Source organism: Triticum dicoccoides, chromosome 2A, assembly GCF_002162155.2.
Source record: "Triticum dicoccoides isolate Atlit2015 ecotype Zavitan chromosome 2A, WEW_v2.0, whole genome shotgun sequence".
In the NCBI taxonomy this organism is placed as follows: domain Eukaryota; kingdom Viridiplantae; phylum Streptophyta; class Magnoliopsida; order Poales; family Poaceae; genus Triticum; species Triticum dicoccoides.
In genome coordinates, this window is record NC_041382.1 from 454,138,981 (window position 1) to 454,150,548 (window position 11,568).

Consider the following 11,568-nt stretch of genomic DNA (forward strand, 5'->3'; position numbering starts at 1 on the left):
GGCAGAAGCAGGAGGTGGCCGGCGCGTGGCCGGCGCGCGGCAAGCACGCGCCCCGCGTCCTTCTGGCGCGAGGAGGACGACGACTGGCAGCGCCAGCAGGCTGGGCCGAGCCAGGTGGTTGGGCCAGCACAGGTAAGGCCCAGGTGGGCTTCTTTCTCCTCTTTTTTTATTTATTTAGTTTCTGTTTTCTATTTAACTGCAACTGTTGGGCTTTAAATAAAATACTAAAACGTTTCCAAAAATCCTGAAAATAAATGTGGCCTCTATTTAGATTAGTTCCAATAGGAAACATTTATTCCCAGAATTATTTGAGCACTTAGATTATTTTATAGCATTTAAATGCCCAAATTCAAATACTTATGATTTAATTCAATGACCTTCTGTTGACCTAGAAAATTGTGCACCAATTTTGCCAGAGGTTCTAACCTAAGACAAAGAGGGTGAACTTTTTAGAAGGGCATTTCAGGTTCATTGAAAATAATTTTAGTAAACCCTAGTTATTTCCAGGGGGTGTTGGGGGTTCTGTCTTCCCCAATTCAAATTTAAGAAGAATTTAAACATGATGCACATTCTAATGCTTGAACTAGCTAGGGTGTGACAACTCACCCCCACTCAAAAGAATCTCGTCCCGAGATTTAGAATCCTCCGGGAAGAAGGCGGGGTACTCGAGTCGAAGACGATCCTCCCTTTCCCAAGTGGCTTCTTTCTCGGAATGGTGTGACCATTGAACCTTGAGAAACTTAATATTATGATGTCGAGTGGTACGCTCGGCTTGATCAAGGATACGAACGGGATATTCCCGATAGGAGAGGTTATCTTGTAGATGAAGCGTTTCGTGGTCCACCCCACGGATAGGATCCGGGAAGCAACGCCTGAGTTGTGAAACGTGGAAGACATCGTGAACTCTGGAAAGATGCGGAGGTAGTTCCAATTGGTAGGCAACTTCTCCTCGTTTGGCAAGAATGCGAAAGGGTCCAATGTAACGAGGGGCCAATTTGCCTTTGATACCGAAACGATGGGTTCCCTTTAATGGAGTAACCCGAAGGTAAGCCTTCTCGTCGACTTCATAAGTCATAGGCTTATGTTTACGGTCATATTGACTCTTTTGACGAGATTGGGCTGTTTTCAATTTCTCACGAATAACGCGAACATGCTCTTTTGCTTCCCGAATCATATCCGGGCCAAAGAGTTGTCTTTCCCCGGTTTCTGACCAGTTAAGAGGCGTTCGACATTTTCGTCCATAGAGAACTTCGAAAGGAGCCTTGACAAAGATGGCTTGATAACTATTGTTATAAGCAAACTCCGCGAATGGAAGGCATTTCTCTCAACTCATTCCGAACGAGATAACAGAAGCTCGGAGCATATCTTCCAGAATTTGATTGACTCGCTCTACTTGACCACTTGATTGAGGATGGAAGGCGGTACTAAAGGAGAGACGAGTTCCCATAGAATTTTGGGAACTTTCCCAAAATCGAGAGGTGAAGAGACTCCCACGGTCTGAGTTAATTTCCAATGGAACACCATGAAGAGATACTATTCGGGAGATGTATAAATCGACTAGCTGGCTAGCGATGATACTCTCACGAACAGGTAGAAAGTGGGCTACTTTGGAAGGACGGTCGACCACGACGAAGATGGCATTATTCCCTCTCTTGGTCCTGGGAAACCCAGTGATGAAATCCATACTGATTTTATCCCATTTCCATTCAGGAATAGCCAAAGGTTGAAGGGTGCCAGCAGGCCATTGGTGCTCTGCTTTAACACGACGACAGACGTCGCAGCTAGCACTGTATTGAGCGATTTCTCTCTTCATCCTAGTCCACCAAAACCTCTGGCCTAGGTCTTGATACATTTTAGTACTACCAGGATGAATGGTGAGAGGGGATTCATGAGCTTCCTTAAGGATCAACTGGCGCAGATGTTGTTTCTTGGGAACCACCAGACGGTTCTCGAAGAAGACAACACCTCGCTCATCCATGGAGAAACATTTAGCAACTCCGCTAGCGATGTTTTCCTTAATCCGGGATATGCCCTTATCATATCGCTGGGCGGTTATGATTTGATCCATAAGGGTAGGTTTCTCCACTAGGGTGGAAAGGAATCCTCGAGGAACAATGTGAAGATTAAGCTTACGAAATTCCTCATGGAGAAGTGGTTGACTTTGTTGTAACATCAGATTGTTACAATAGGACTTACGGCTTAGCGCATCAGCCATGACATTGGCTTTGCCCGGGGTGTAAGTTATTCCTAAGTCATAATCCGAGATCAACTCAACCCAACGTCTTTGCCTGAGATTCAAATCTGGTTGGGTGAAGATATATTTCAAACTTTGGTGATCGGTGAAGATCTCGCAACGATTACCGAGAAGGTAATGTCGCCAGGTTTTAAGTGCATGGACTACAGCTGCAAGCTCTAGATCATGTGTAGGATAATTTTCCCCATGTGGGTGTAATTGCCATGAAGCATAGGCAATTACCTGACGATCTTGCATGAGTATGCAACCTAATCCTTGTCGCGAGGCATCGCAATAGATAATAAAGTCCTTGGAGAAGTCTGGTGGTACCAGTACGGGAGCAGATGTCAGGCGTCTTTTCAGTTCCTGAAAGCTGAACTCGCATTGTGGAGTCCACTCGAACTTTTTATCTTTCTTGAGGAGTTCAGTTAGAGGTTTAGCAACCTTGGAGAAATTCTCGACGAAGCGACGGCAATAGCTCGCTAAGCCAAGGAAGCTCCAAACTTGCTTAACCGTCTCAGGTGGAGTCCAATCAAGGACGGCTTGAACTCGCTCGGGATTGACAGCAATACCCTTGTCAGAGATTACATGGCCTAGATAGGTCACTTCTGGCAACCAAAATTCACACTTGGAGAATTTGGCATAAAGGCGCTGCTCTCGAAGTTTCATCAATACCAGCCTTAGATGTTCGGCATGTTCCTCTTCATTCTTGGAGTAGATGAGTATGTCATCGAGATATACTACGACGAATTTATCCAAGTACTCCATGAAAACCGAGTTCATTAACCGAGAGAAGGTGGCTGGGGCATTGGTTAAACCGAAGGACATGACGGTGTACTCGTATTGGCCATAACGAGTAACAAAGGCCGTTTTGGGAATGTCCCTGTTTCTGATTTTGATTTGATGGTAGCCCAACCTCAAATCCATTTTGGAAAAGACTGAGGATCCAGCGAGCTGATCATACAGATCATTGATCCTGGGAAGAGGGTATTTGTTCTTGATGGTGACTAGGTTGACAGGTCGGTAATCCACAACAATTCGATCCGTTCCATCCTTCTTCTTGACGAAGAGGATGGGGCAAGCCCAAGGAGAGGAACTAGGACGGATGAAACCCTTTTTCAAGGACTCATCGAGTTGGTTCTTAAGCTCGGCTAGTTCTAAGGGTGCCATCTTTTAGGGTCTTCTAGAAATTGGCACGGTTCCTGGAACAAGGTCAATCACAAACTCAACATCCCTGTCAGGTGGAACACCTGGCAGTTCTTCTGGAAAGACATCCGGAAAGTCTCGGACTACCGGAACATCCTCAAGGTCTGGAAGGGGGTTGGCATTTAGGGAGTAAAGTTGGCGCTTGGCCACTCGGGTTAAGACGTTAACCGTCTTGCCCGAGGGGTGAGTAAGTTGAACGGTTCTAGTGGCACAATCGATCTTAGCATAATGAGCTGACATCCAGTCCATACCCAAGATGATGTTTATGTCCGAGGACTTGAGAGCTATTAAGGATGCAAGGAAGACAAGCCTATCGACAAGAATTTCGTTCCCATGGCTTACTCTAGAAGTTTGCCATCTAGAGCCAGGGGTTTGAATTTCCATGGTAGAGGGCATGTCACAGAATGTCGTGTTATGCAATCGAGCATAGTTCTCAGATATGAATGAATGAGATGCTCCAGTATCGAAAAGAACAGATGCCGAATGGCAGTTAACAAGGAGCATACCAAGGACGACATTGGGATCCTCGTGAGCCTCCTCGGCTGAAACATAATTGACATGGCCACGTGCAGTGGTGGCCGGCTTGGCGTAGAAAGTCTTCCCCGCGGGCTTATCACGGCCAACGGACTTTCCAGTTTGATTGGGGTTGTTGTTCTAGGGACACTCTCGGCTATAGTGACCCGGCTCTCCACACTTGAAGCATGCAACCACATTGGGGCGTGGAGCAGCATTAGCAGCGGGGCCACCATAGGGCTTGGGCGGTGCAAATTGCTGGTTGGGACGAGGCGCCTCAAAGGATGGCCTCGGGATCAACCTGGCTGGCAGTGCCGTGCTTGGGATCCACACCCGGCGCTTCTGAGCTCCAGAGTCGGCTGAAGAGCCAAAATCACGGGAGTGCTTGCGTGAAGCGTCATAATCAGTCTGGCCTGTCTCAGCGCTGATGGCTTTATTGACCAGCTTTTGTAAGGATGTGCACTCGTGCAGACGGAGATCGCGGCGAAGCTCAGGGCTAAGTCCCTTGCGGAACCTTGCCTGCTTCTTAGCGTTAGTAGAAACCTCTTCAGGGGCATAGCGTGCCAGATTCCCAAATTCACGACTATATGCATCCACAGTCAGTCTTCCTTGGGTGAAGTTGCAGAACTCCTCCCTCTTGCGATCCATGAGACCTTCCGGAATGTGATGCTCACGGAAAGCCTCACTGAATTCATCCCAAGTAGTGATTTGGCCGACCGGGCGCATAGCTTCAAAGTTTTCCCACCAAAGGCTAGCAGGGCCTTCGGGGTGATAGGCAACATAAGTAACCTTGTCGGCTTCGGCTACGTTGGCAGAACGTAGCTTGTGGGTGATGCTGTGAAGCCAGTCATCCGCGTCGAGGGGCTCGACGGAGTGGTTAAACTTTGGTGGGTATAGCTTGATAAAGTCATTGATTGATACCAAGTCATTTCGTGGGTGGCGTGCAGTGTTCTGCTCAATCCGCTCCAGCAGGCGGTTGGTCTCACGCTTGTTTCTTTTCGCCTCCAGCATTACTTCGGCCAGAGAAGGCGGGTGAGGCAGATTTTCACCCCTAGCTGCACTGGCTTCCCCCTACTCCGAGGCAGCAGGGTTGCTGCGGGTGTTGACCATCCTAGGAGAAAAACAAGACAACGGTTTAGACAAGGATGGCTCAAACTTAGCAAGGAAGTGCAAAATGTAATGGATAGCACGGAATGCAGAGATGTTCATCCGTATGTCATGGTAATATAAAACTGCCATATATATACCAACGGTCATACACATCATACATAGTTTAGTACAAGCCCAGGCTATAGTACAACTATGATGAAAGACATTACATCTCATCGGAGGCATTCCAAGCTCCTATACATTATTTGTCTACACCTCCGGATTTGATTACACACAAAGTCATACTCCACAAGTCTCGCAGGACAGTGGAGATACAACTACTACAATACTAATGTTACTACTACTAACTTAGACAACTCCGTAGTAGTTCTCATAGAAGTCACCTCCATAGCCTGGAAGTTCAACGTGACCATCCGGAAACAGATAGTCCTGAGGAGCCTGTGGACCATAGGGGCTAGGATGAGGTCTTGGACCAACAAACGATGGCCTGCGGGGACCACGGGGTGGGGTGATTCCTCCCACATCATGCCAATCCACCATGCCTGGTAGAGCTGATCTCACAGGATACAGATCCCTTGTATCCATACATCCATCTTGCACCGTAGGTGCAAACCGAGTCAATGTGGCCCAATGATCAGCACGGGTATTGAAAAGCTCCAGCCTCAAGGCCCGATTCTCTTGGTCCTTATCTTCAAGCATCTCGGCAGTGGTACGAGTTAATGAGTCCTCCTGAGTGGAGTCAACATAGATAGCCTGAAGGTACCCTTGCGCTCCCGGAAGTGAAGCTGGCATGTAACGGAAGTCGGTGTTCCGAAGCAGGCCAGTCCGGACTCGCAAGATGGTCATCATGGAATAGGCAGCATCCTGCACAGCCATCTCAACAGTAACCCCAAGTCCATAGGAATAGTGAAGGGGCTCGGTAGATCCAGGATAAGAAGGAAATATCCTGACGGTGCAGAGATATTGGCTTTGATTAAAGTCGCGGAACTGCTCTTCGACAGTGTATTCGGGATACCAATGGTAGCCCGTCTCGATCATGACCCGGACTAACATAGCAGTATGACCGGGCACGTCGAGGCACCGGGTCAGGCGAACCACTTGGTTTGGAACACGGTTGGCCATCTGAAAGCACAACCACAATGTAAAGACAACAGAATTTCTAGGGAAAATTGGACAGCATAATAGCTGTAAATGCTCCAAAAAAGATTTGAGACATCCACAACAGTTCGCAATACCACTCAACAACATCATATCAAGGTTCTGATCCAATTAGCAACATACTAAGAATAGTAGAAACTGAACTGGGACTGGTAACAACAATCCTATAAGCTACTACGGGTTAGTAACACATGAACCCGATAGAAGAAGAGAGCCTAGTCCTTAACCCACGTTGAATGAGAAGAGAACGACTCAGATCAGAGGCATAGGGTAAAGGAGTAAAAGAGACTTACGTTCCCTTCCACAATCAATTCCCCTACATATAACTAAAGCATTTCTAGACTCGACATCGACCAATTTGGCTCAACGAACCTACAGGCAGTCCGACTCTGATGCCAACGCTGTCAGGACCCCGATTCCAAGTCACATCGATCTAGCTGGTAACACCTCATATCACTTTGCGGCCTCACGCACGGTATCCCACGGGTGTCGCCTTACCATGGCCGGGACCGTTTGCGCCTTTTGGCTCACGTATATGATAGTGTCGCTAGCATCCATATGACAGAGAACCCGGGCCGACATGGCTAGTCGTGAACCCAAAGCAGCACAGACCTATGGAGACAGGCATACATGAATCACATCGAGCATGTCGGTCATCAACGAGTGATTCCGGGCTGTAGCACTGGGCTAACAGGACTCCGGGGAACCCGGGCTGTAGCAGGCTAGGCAGGACTCCAGATATCATCGCGTGACATTTCCCCGAAGGGACAGACATAGGAACAAAGTGAAACACATGCCGGCTAGTCAAGTGTCCTGAACAGTAGTGCTGGGCTAGAAGGACTCCGGTGAACTGGGCTGTAGCGGACTACTATGGCTCGAGGAACACTAGACTACATTTCCCCATAAGAAAAGCTGCCAAGGACAAACAACTAGATTGTCGGATCCCACTTATACCAAGCATTTCAATCATACACACAATATGCCCGATATGAGTACATACAACATGGCATCACAACATAACTCTACAACTCAAGTACTTTAATTAAAGGCTCCAGAGAGCCATACATAACATGTTCATACAGATAGGGGTCACATGACCCGACACTCGAGTCATACAAACATACAAGCACATGCGGAAGGAACTAGTCTGAGTACAGACTCTAGAAAGTAAGAAGGCTTCTCGAAGCCTGACTATCTACATAGGGCCCTCCATGGCCGGGATCACCACCTGGGTGGCTAGTCACTCATCGACGTCAAGGTCTACATAAAACACATCGGAGTGGGCGGTGTCGTCTGAAATAGTAATTAAGCAAACATGAGTACAAAGGTACCCAGCAAGTCTTACATCAGAACCTACTATACATGCTTATTCTCAAGAAGGTGGTGGGGTTGATGCAGCAAGCCAACTTTGACTCTTGGCTAAGCTATCCTACGGAACCTGCCTAGTAAAATAGTTTTCGCACACGAGTCCACTACTCACCAACACAATACTCCACCGGTGATCCTCCCTCGTCATCCTACGTGAGGGACATCCTCGGTACTCACACTTATCTTGAGTCTTTTAGTAGTATCCATTAACTTGTCTATGAACTATATAGGCAACCAAGTAGTCCTTTACCGCGGACGCGGCTATTCGAATAGTTTTATCCCCTGCAGGGGTGTACTTCTTCATACACGCTTTCACAACTTACCGCCGCTTACACGAGATGTACTCGGCAACCTTCAAGCGGAAGCCCATCGAGGGCGTTGGCCACGGCCTACCTAAACACTTAAGTCTCTAGTCCAGGTTTATCGCCTATCCAGGTTCCATCCGCTGGGAGTCCGGCCGAGGTTTCCACATACGGCCCCGAACGATGTGAACAGGGTCCCGAGACGCCAAACGGGCGCCCGGCATACCCGGCCACGGTGTATCTACCACAACATAGCCCACCCCTAGGGTCAGCACTACGCACGGCCGCCAACACATAACCTACAAACACCAGAAACTATTTGCAACTCCTGGACAGAGTACTAGGGTGATTAAGAATCCGAGAGGGTCAATTAAGGATCCCAATGCATGGTAGTAGCTGAATCTTGAAATCACACATACAGATCTCAATTCTTAGGGACGGCCTCAATGAAACAACCCACCATGTACTCCTACATGGCCTCTCATCGATACCTTTACCAAAACATGTTCAACACATCCCTCACATTACCGACATAAGCATTTCACTCTAGCCCATCACCCAGATGAACCAGACCTGACACAACTCTAAGCATAGCAGGCATAGCAAGGTAGGAATCACATACATGGCTCAATCAACTCCTACACATGCTAGTGGGTTTCATCTAGTTACTGTGGCAATGACAGGTCATGCAAAGGATAAGGGTTCAACTACCATAGCACACAGCAGTTTGAATCGCGTTGTCTTATTGCAGTAAACAAGAGCAGAAGCGAGAACATGGGTTTGTATCGGAATGATCAATGGTTGCTTGCCTGATGGAGTGGTAGCGGGATACTGCCCTTCAGTTGGATACTCGTGAATATCCTCGGAGGCAGAACCTACCACGGGGAACACATCGGAACACAATCAACACATGACGATATGCAACAATATGATGCATGCTATGACATGGCAATATGAATGTGTTTTGGCCTAATGCAAGCTAGAATAGAAAGGGATGAACTCATTTGAATCAAAGATTCAAATATTAGCTCATTAAACATGGTCTTAATAGTGCATTTCCTTATTATGCTTAACCAGCAAGGTAAACTTGTTTTGTCATGCATGAAACCATTACAGATGGATAGATTGAATTTTTCTGATAATTTTTCATATATAAATTATTTCATTTGGAGTTACGGTTGAGATTCTATGATTTTTAGAAGTTTTAAACATTTTCTGGAATTTCCTGAATAAAAAAAATAAATCCAGAAAATGCATTACTGCGTCAGCATTGCGTCATGCTGACCTCAGCAGGTCAAAGGCGCCAGCCCAGGTCAAACCTGACTGGTGGGCCCCTTCTGTCAGCCTCTCAGCTAATTAGCAAGATTAGATTAACACTAATTAGTTGTCAGTGGGGCCTGGGCCCACATGTCAGAAACTGATTTAATTAAAATTAATTAAAACTAAACCTAAATTAGTTAACAGACCGGCCCCACCTGTCATAGACTCAGGGGGGGTCTACCTGGGCCCACCCAGGGGTCAAACTGGGTCAACTCGCCAGCGGCACGGCTTGGAAAACGCCCTCCGGCGACCAAATCGACGCCGGAGACCACCCGTGCGAAGCCCAGGCTCTCGCGCATCCAATGGAGCAAGTGTGAGGAGCTGGGGTGGAGCGAGCTCGCCGGAATCGACCTCGTGGTGGCGGCCGGAGTTCGGGCGAGGTCGGTTTCGACGCTACGGTGCACGGGAGGGAGAACTGGGGGTGGCTACGGGTTCCTGGTGCTGCACTGAGCACGGTGAGGCGCTCCGTTGTGGGCTTGCACGGCTGTGGCCACGGCTGCGCCATGGCCGGCGGCGGGTAGCTCTCGGGTGCGGTGGAAACGGTGGCTACAGGGGCTAAACAAGCACGGGAGCTAGGGGAAGAGGAAGAGGAGCTCACAGCGGAGCCGGAGAGGGGGTCAGCGAGCTCGGGGAGGTCCTGGCGGCAGCGAATCGACCGGAGACGGCTCGGGTGCCCGAGGTTGAAGACGAGGGCGAAGGCGGCATTGCAGGGCCTCCGGTGAAGCGTAGCTCGGTGGGGAGGAAGAGGGAGTCGAGGCGGAGCTGAGGGGCTCGTCGGAGGGGCGAGGGGAGGTCTCTGGCGGCGACTACGGCGATCGGCAGCGAGGGACGCGCTCGGCCATCGCGAGAGAGGATGAGGGGACAAGGGGGGAATGAGAGAGGATGAGAGGGAGACATGGGGGTCGCGTGGCGTCCTCTGGGCGTCTCCCGGCGTCGACAGAAGTAGGAGGTGGCCGGCGCGTGGCCGGCGCGCGGCAAGCACGCGCCCCGCGTCCTTCTGGCACGAGGAGGACGACGACTGGCAGCGCCAGCAGGCTGGGCCGAGCCAGGTGGCTGGGCTAGCACAGGTAAGGCCCAGGTGGGCTTCTTTCTCCTCTTTTTTTATTTATTTAGTTTCTGTTTTCTATTTAACTGCAACTGTTGGGCTTTAAATAAAATACTAAAATGTTTCCAAAAATCCTGAAAATAAATGTGGCCTCTGTTTAGATTATTTCCAACAGGAAACATTTATTCCCAGAATTATTTTAGCACTTAGATTATTTTATAGCATTTAAATGCCCAAATTCAAATACTTATGATTTAATTCAATGACCTTCTGTTGACCTAGAAAATTGTGCACCAATTTTGCCAGAGGTTCTAACCTAAGACAAAGAGGGTGAACTTTTTAGAAGGGCATTTCAGGTTCATTGAAAATAATTTTAGTAAACCCTAGTTGTTTCCAGGGGGGTGTTGGGGGTTCTGTCTTCCCTAATTCAAATTTAAGAAGAATTTAAACATGATGCACATTCTAATGCTTGAACTAGCTAGGGTGTGACACCTATTAGGCATTATGAGAAGGAAGAAAAGGTGCTGCCTCGTGTTTGTTTAGATTATAAAATTATGGTAGCACATGACTTTATTGTTAAGAATAGGGAAGGAGAGCTTAAATATCAATTGTTCTTAAATAAACATCATCCCGAGACTATTACCTTGCCTGCTCCTTCTTTGTTTAATTTGACTGTAGGCACATACCTTGTTCCGTTGACGGCTATCCACGCCCTCTGGAACCCTGCACCAGCCGACGAGCCAGAGCCGGAACCACAATTTGATCCTTCACGACAGTCTAATTATCAGTGGGATACGGAGATGATTGTCAACAAGTGGCAATCAGAGTCTTCCTCTTTGACACCACAGTATGACCCCAACTATTATTATGGATATCCGCCAGGCCAGCCGTGGCCATAGACCAACTTAGGCCAAAAGCCTAAGCTTGGGGAGTACGTATTTCTCACCAACATTACATTTATGCTCATACACTCATTGCTAGATGTCGGTGCTCATACTTTTTCATTGTATCATCCATGCTAGTTTACCTTCCTTTTTATGCTTTATTCTTGTCTGTTTAATAAACCTTAAGAAAAACCCAAAAAAATTAGTTGTAGCTTTTAATTAATTTACTTTCCATGCTTGTAGTAATAATTAAAAAGAAAACCCAAAAAGATTTCCTGTTCTTCTTTTGCTTGTTGGGAGCTTTCCCGTGTAAATAGTTTTATTTCTTTTCTTTTCTTTGGGGGTCGATAGGAGAAGACCATGATTAATTGTTGAAGTGGCTCTTATATGCATTATTGTTGATCTGACAAAAGATGCCATATTGCCTTG